Source organism: Convolutriloba macropyga, chromosome 9, assembly GCF_964194025.1.
Source record: "Convolutriloba macropyga chromosome 9, txConMacr16.3, whole genome shotgun sequence".
In the NCBI taxonomy this organism is placed as follows: domain Eukaryota; kingdom Metazoa; phylum Xenacoelomorpha; order Acoela; family Convolutidae; genus Convolutriloba; species Convolutriloba macropyga.
This window is the reverse complement of record NC_134476.1, coordinates 4153938-4162368: the sequence shown is the minus strand read 5'-3', so window position 1 is coordinate 4162368 and position 8431 is coordinate 4153938.

Below are 8431 nucleotides of genomic sequence, written 5' to 3'. Positions count from 1 at the left end.
GGTTATTAAAATTGTGTTCCAATGGTTCTTCACATATCCAACAATTGGTGGCATCTTCTTTCGCGATGAGAGGCTGGCCAGAGAAATATTTGTGTTGCTGTTTAACACTGTAAACTCGTTTTGCTATGCTTTCTGAAGACTGAACAAATTGTTCCATGACCTTTGGACCTGTCAAACATTCAAAATGAAACGGTTCAGTTTGGTTCTGAGCAACAAACAACATTGCATAGCTGCACGGTTTATGTATTTCTATTGTTCTTGTTTCTGATTTGGTTGGGTTGTTTTGACATCCTGAGACAGGTTCAATTATTGACTCCAAGTCAAAAAAGCCAACAATTGGAGCAAACCAACGGGACTGAAACTTTTTGTAGACAAACGTTGTGTTTTTTGGCATACGCACGATTGCTGGTTTGTTCTTCCAGCAAAGTTCTAAATGTTTTTCATATCGTTCTTTTGAGGTGCAAACATGAAAACAGTTTCTACAAATATGATTATCTGTTCTAACTACTCGTTCCTTGACTTTATGAATAAGAGATCGCAGGTTTCTGATTAAAACGTAGTGATGCATTTGACCGTCGCTAAGAAGAAGAAGGTCCATATTGAATTCACAGTTCTGTTTTTTGGAAACTCGGAATGGTATCAGTCCGTTTTCAGCGTAGCTAAAATATTCAAACTTTTTTTGGTTTTTTATCTTTTCCTCATTTGCTTTTGTGCCACAATCTTCTTTTTAGTTTTAAATTTTTTCGAAAAGAAAGATTTTTAACTTACCGAAAAACGTTGACGCAGACATTGTTTAGCTCTTCAAAGCGAGTCATCTGGTGGAAGCCCATAGGCATGTCAAACACACCATCTGCTTGTTTTGCAAGCGGGTTGCCTGGTCCGTATGTTACTGGGCTGGTTATTCTGCGTGCCGATGCACCAGGAGGAAGAAGTCGAGGGCCAAACTTAAAATGGTAGGCGGCATTATAGCAATACAGAAAACAATTCTCGTCTTCTCGGTTTCTGATGTTCAGTAGAGAGCATGTGCGCGCTAGTTTGCCTGGAAGTGCTAAATATGACGATGCCCTTATCGGTTTAGCTTTTGCTAATCGGATTTCAATGTTGACAATTTGGTTGAGAGTCCAACCGCTACCATGGGAAGCAAAATTGTTGAGCGCTAGGAGCATCTGTTCTACCATTGCATGGAAAGTTTTATCTGCAAGACCACCGAAATCCACTCGTTCCATTTTTGATGCAACATGAATCGAAATTCTATCGGGCTGGCTTGATGATAGATCATCATCGGTTTTCGTGGGTTTGACGAGATCGATAACTGAGTTGAACTGAACTTTTTGTGAGTGTTGTTGAACACTAATGTTGATAATGTTTTCAATCTCTTGACGTTTTAGCTGCATAACGTGTAATAGATCAACGTCTCTTGACCCGACGGTAATCTCATAGACTTTCAGTGTATCGCCGAAAGCGCGTTCGCTTGGTATGATGCCTGAGTCCTGTAGGTTGTTTACATCTACACTCCAAGCTGGTAGACCGTGGAAAGTGTTCATGTGCTCAAGATAATCAGCGTCACGTGGAAAACATTTTTGACAGTATATGCAGTATCGTGGACCGGTCGCCTCATGCTGCACAGTCATGTGTCCTGTTAGCTCATACAGGCTTCTCGTGGTGAATCCACATTCAGTGCACTCGAATGAGTTTGCTTGAGGATAGATCTTATGCACTTCTTTCCGATGTCGACGAACGCTTCTTCTATTTGCCAGTAGTTTATGACAAATTTCGCACTTGGCTTGTCCCATCCCACAAAAATTGATTGTTGCTGTAAGAGAGTAACGGTGAAAGGAACGATTAATTAAGAAGTTTAGAAGTGACAAAAATGTATCAAGTTTGAATCAACTGAACGCAAAGTGTAAGGCAAAAAGCAATGAGTAATTTTTCAGTCCGGGGAACCCCGCTTTCAACAAGTTGATTAGCCAATCGGATGCAAGCAAGCTGTCTGTTTTTTTGTTTGTTTTTATCGAGGGGCCATCGCGTTACAGTGACGCAATTCAACCTGGTAGCGTTACTTTTTGTTTACATAGTGCACTCGGGTCCAGACAAGAATTTGTTTACATGCCATCAACACAAGTCTGAAGAACTTGAATTTGTTTACAAGCCATCAACGTTTTTGTCATAGTTGAACGATTTAGTTTGTTTTTCCAGGGGAGGGGGAATTTAGGTCTTTATAAAGGTGAATTTTTGGTTGGTGAGTCATCGACTTAACTAAAAAGAAAGCGTGTATAATTGTTTACTTCATATGTTTTATAAAAGACAACAGCTGAATTTCATTGATATCGGGAATGAATGGAAAATTATCATTGAGAACACAATGAGCTATATAAATGCAATAAAGTCCACACATTTGAGAGTCTGCACTTTGTAGGGGTTTATTTGTGTCACGTCTGTCTTCCATGAGGTCCACTATAATGCTATCATTAGTGCTTTGTCGAAATCGGTCTGATATGTGTTTATATGAATAGAGAGGTAATGCCAGCGGGTCGGCAAAGTATGTTATTGGGTAGGCATATCTCTTTGCAAGCACAATCCAATGAGATCCAGGTGAAGAGGCTGGTGAAGCGTTAACGATAGCAAATGAGTTGGTTGGTATGTGCAAGGGGAAATTGTCAGCTGCATAAACACCGTTGAATTTAAACATCAAATGACCGGATTGTAGAATCAATTTGAATATTTTATCTTCATCCATTAGATTATAGGAAGAGCGTTTTTGGAAACGTTTCTCGAGGAATCGATATAAACTGTTGAACATTTCTCCCCGAGAAATAAAATTTCAATGTTGCGGGGCAACGCTGCACCGAACTTGAGTTCCACAGATAATGAAGAGTTTGTTAGCTCGGGATGAATAAAGTCATGGGTTGCCTCTTGAGTGCTGGTGAGATCAAACACCATAATGTAATGGTTAGGAAAATCAGATAGAGATATCCCGTGACCATTTTCTACATAAGCTAGTGCAGCCATCGAGTTGTAGTATAGTCGTTTATTATCAGTTGTTGATATTGGTGTACCAGCTGTGGCGAACCCATTACGGTAAATTATTATCTCATTCAAATCAAACTTCTGGTATGAAAATGGATTGAGCGTATTAGTACCGATGAACGCATCGCTGCGGCACATGGCGACAATTAGTCTACGAATAGGTTCTTTTGTGAAAATATCCTCCTGCTTCCAGCTCTGTTGCCCAGCTGTTGCTAGAAAAGCTTTCGAAATAACTTCATTATATCGGTACATTGCAGGTGTCTTGAGAAGTGTTTTCTCGATTGCACCAAGCACGATATCGGAGACTGTCATTTTTCGCACGAACAAATTTGCTTCATCGATTTTGATTTTATAGTGTTTAGCCCCGTCTTCACTCACAATCGCAAAGTCATCCTGTGATCGTCGGAAAGAAATTCGCAGCGTTACTCCACTCGTTAGATGCTTCTCGCATGAAAAGAAATCGGTAGCTATTTTTCCATACATTGTGAGTTGAGCAGATCTTCTCACAGTTTCTTGTCGAGCTGTGATTGTAGCGGCTGGGACGCCTGTTGGGTCTGCTTCATAATCATATCCTTGACAGTTCAGCCAGGTTTTTTTCGCATCCGATCCATGAGAAAATTCTGTTTCTATGAAACTTTTGTGTGCGTAGTGCCCATTGGCGGAAGATATTTTGATGCCGTTTGCTGACACTATGCAATCGGCGAAAAGGGAATGTAAGACATTATTGGCTAGATGTGGCGTGTCACTGTTGTTGGCATCTCCCGTGGTGAAGCGTAAATCGTTTCCATTATTTCGAACAACTCGAAATTTGATTTCCAGATAAATTTTCTGTAGGTCGATGAAGTTATTTCTGTCACCGACTATTTCAAACTCTAACGAAGATCCAGTGGGCGAGTACAAAGGTCCTGTTTTTTGCTCGAACGATTGATCAAATGTTACAAGAAGGGGAGGTTTCTCGAACAAGTCTAATGAGCTATGTGTTGCCTCTGTGGGAATAACAATGTTAGTACGCATTTTTTACTTTTGAGAAGAAATCTGATCGACTTCTTTGTGGCTTCGTTTTTCGCGAAATGATCTTTTTCTTTGGTGGAGACTGCTTTTTGGATGCTTTCTTCTTCGACCTCCTTCGATAGATTGCTTTTCGTCCTCGTTGAAGTGCTCCTCCGATTTGTTTTCTCGCTGTTTTTGCAACTGTACTTTTCAGAGCTTGCTTCGCTGATTTCTTTTTTGTTGCAAATTCTAATAACTCTGGTGCACCTTGCACTAGCAATTCTCTTCCAATTGTTTTTGCTGCTGGCCAAATAAGTCGTCGGGCTAGGGGTAATGCAACACGACCAATGCCAGCAGCTAATGCGCCGAATCCACTTCCTCTTTGTCTATAATGTCCTGAGAAATGGGGCATTGAATTGGATGCTTGATTATTATAATAGGCTTCCATCAGTTAGCTTGTTCTCTGGAATTTGAGACTTATAACAACTTTACCAATTCCAGTGAAAGGGATCAGTTTCCCAGTTTCACTTCTCAGCTCAACTTTGATGCTCTGGATATTGTTTGAAAGTAAACGCTTGTAGTCCAAGTTTGTATAGGTTTTATGGTGAATAGGTGCTACTGTGTTGAGGCTACCGTTTCTCAGACGTCTCTCCGATTCAATGATTTTGAGAATGGGTGCACGTGAGTCACCCACATGTTGATACTCAATAATATCAAGGTACACAAAAATAAGCTGTGACCCACATGTTATATCAACGGGGAAAATACCAAAATGTCTGTTAGGAGAGTTCGGAGCCCCATTTTCCAAGTTTGTCTTGTAACCAATGTGAACAAAACCATTGTGTGCAGGGTCCGGGGTCCCCTTGAAACCAAGAATGCTGGGAATTTCATTGTCTTGAAATGACAATCCTTCATTTTCCCCAAATGTTAACACAAGCTTTTGCGTTATCTTGTCGAACTTACGATCAAACTGTTTTAGTCTTGCAATGCGAACAATCTCCGAGACTAGATCTTCCCAGCTGTTGCAAATACCAGTCCGAATTTTTCTGAGTTGTCCTGATCGATTACTCGACTCATTTGGATTGGTCATTGAATTCTTGTAAACAACTATTTCTCCAGAGTTTACGTTGTTGATGTTTGATGGAAAAGATAGAGATGTCAATGCTACTTGCCATTCTCCCTGTAAGTGTATCGGTTGTGATAATTGGTTCCGAAATGATGCCATAGTATTTCCATCAAAAACGTCCATTGATGCATTTGATAACAAGTCAATTGTAAACTCATTGCTGTTGGAAATCATTGCTCCTCTTCAGTGTTTAACGCATCAACTTGTACTAATTCCGGTTCGTAAAACTTCCCAAGGATTTTAACGTTATTTGCGTCAATCAGGTTGTAGGTAGGTGGACTTGTTGTAGCCAATCTTAGTACTGTGAAAATTTCGTCTGTATAATTCTGAGTATAACCTTTTCTGAAGGTATCGTCAGGTTTCGCTATTCGTACCAGGTCCCCCTCTTCAAATCGTGGTTTATATTTATTGTTGTCCAAAGCAATCGAAATTAAAAATGGTTCATGTTTTTTGAATACTTTATTTGGGGCTAACTTTGTAACGCGGTTAACACGACTGTTAATGATATTTACGAAATTGGGAAGCTCCTTTATATAGTTCCAAGTCCATTTTTCTTCCAAGTATCTGTATATAATGTTTTTAAGTGATCGAATATTTCTTTCCGCAAACGCAGATTTGGTTTCGTTTTCGGTTGTATACAAATGAATCTTTTTGTTTTCACAGAATGTTTTGAACGCGCCCTTGAATTCGGTGCCTTTGTCTGTCCACACTTTCTCTGGTTGTTTCGTCTTTATCATTTGTTTGAAGGCTTCAACGCAATCCTTTGAATACATCGTTCTGAGAGGTTGAACACGTAAGTAGCGTGATAAAACGTCAACTGCAATCAATAGGTATTTGAACCCATTGTTGTGCTTGGCTATTTTGTCCATATAGGCTACATCCATGGACCAGATTTCGTTTATTCTGTAAGCAACTACCTTCAATCGTGGAAAACTTTTCCGGAATTGACGATATTTAGTGTATGAGTTCTTCGATTGAAGGAATTTTTCAATTTTTTTGTTGGAAAAGCCGCTTTCCTCTTTTATGTTAGCAACACTTCCAAATGCTGCTTTTCCTTTCGTGTAAAATTTATTTAGTTTTTTGATTTCCGCTGAATGGAGTTTTCCAGCTTGTTGGCGTTTTAATTTCTTCTTCTGCGTCTGCGAAGCCTTCCTCATCAAAGCTAGCAGTCTCTGTTTTTTCTGCTCTCTCGATAGCAGGTTTCTGTTCACTGGCTGCTCCATCTGGAAACTGACGCAGTTTTTGCTCTTTCGGAATTTTGATGAACTTCTTTGCGTAAGTATTACAAGTGAGATGTGGTGCAAGATTCAAATAATTCAATACTTGATAATCGTCAGGCAAAAGTTTTGATGATGTTTGTTGTAATGCGTAGAGGAAAGTTGATGCTGGAATGTCGGTGTTCCTTCCATTAATCAGGATTTTACCTTCAAAGTCCAGTGAAATGTTGCGTGATCCGTTTATTTTCTTCAAAATTATTTTTGCTTTTCCAAATTTGTCTTTATCGAGAAAATCTATATCATCGATCACACTCTGACTGATTTCATCAAACTCTTTCCGTTTAGTGTTGTCTGGGATACTTTGTTGCTTTTCTTCTTCATCGGAAACCATGACGTCATCTGTCTGTTGCTCTGTGTTCTGCTGCATGACCGCTTCTGATGGCTCTTGTTTTGAAGTTCTTTGTAGAAGGGATAGTTGTTTCGACTTGTTTTTTGTTAATGGATTGTTTAATATTTGCGAAACTTGGGGTTGTTCAGTTGTAAACATGTTGCGAGGAATGAGCACAAATTCCTCAGTTGGCATTTTTCTGTAGATACTCTAGACAAGGTCTGGCAATTAGTTGAATCAGAGAATGCCCTCTCGTTGTCTGGAATAATTTACTTCTTTCCAGCGCACTAAAATATTTTTCAGAAAGTTGTCGTAGTTGAGGTTCGAATTGTTGTAGTTCTTTCTTGTTGATTGGGACAACACCAGAGAGCACGTTCATTACACAATCGCTTAGGAACCAAATGAATTCAATATCTTGGGCTAGGAAAATTCGCTTGCTTTTCGATTTGGGGTTGTTGTTAACGCACCAACGCTTCAGCATAAGCAAATGTCTCTTTTTCATTCGTAATTGGTGTAATAACAGCTTCCTCCGAAGGAATATAGAATACTGATGGTTCGGGACCAATGAGTTGAGAAGAAAATCGTAAGCCTTGACTTGTTTTAGGATCCAGGTCAATGATCAAATGTCCATAGGGTTGAGCTGTTGCTAATTTGTATGCGTCCTTGAGTAATTGGAGACAGTTTAACTGTTTTCCGAGGTATTCTATTTGTTGAATGTCACGCAATGATTTGAATAAAACTATATGAGTTGTGTTTAGATCAATTGTTCGCGACCATTTACTCTGTTGGAATAGGTTGTGTTTGACGTAGATCACATGAAGTTTTCTGTGTCTTCCTGACGTTGCTATCTTCACAAACTCTTTGTCGTTAAAGATTTCCTCGCATGAGTCATCATAAACGAGCAGACAGTCCGAAAGCTTTTTCGTTATATCCAATCCGGAATACTTGATGAACTCAATGTGCGGTATTTTTTGTTGCATAGCTGTAAATATGTCCTGGAACTCTTTGTAGAAGTAATAAATTTTGGGAAATGCTGGGTAGAAGGACCGACCTTGCAGCATGCTGAATATGAGGTCAGTTTTCCCAGAACCACTTGGGCCTACAACCGCCATGAAGATCCTATCGTTTGTGAGAATGACTTTATTCATAATTTAGGATTTGGTAAGATATAACCAACTAGACTCGAAAGCAGTGCAATCCAAATTGATTTCTCTTCGCAGCTCTCCGATATCAAGAATAGCATGGCAAAACAGAGACTAATCATGAGCACGATAATACTCACTTGAACGAAAAATATAATCTCTGATCGAGGGACTACGGTATTGGAACAGCAACGCCATGGAGGTCTCTCTCGGTTTCCATCATCAAAAACCAAGTTTGTAATACCCCCATCAATTTCGTCTCTCGTAACTCGGGTACTCATTGAAACAGTTTTATCGATTTTTACTTAACGTCTGTTTTCTGGAACTGTAATTTGAAAAATGATCTTGCTAGACAATTTTTCCAAACTCATGTTCTGATTTTCTCTTCATATATTGTCCCATCGCGCCCAAGGGCTTTTCTGAAGAAATTTATTGGCGAAATGTAGAGATTTAGAGGGGGTCGTTTTTTACCGTGCGTGACCCCCCCGTGGTGTGCTACTAGTCATTTACTTATACTACTAATAATGTCATCGGGTTCAGT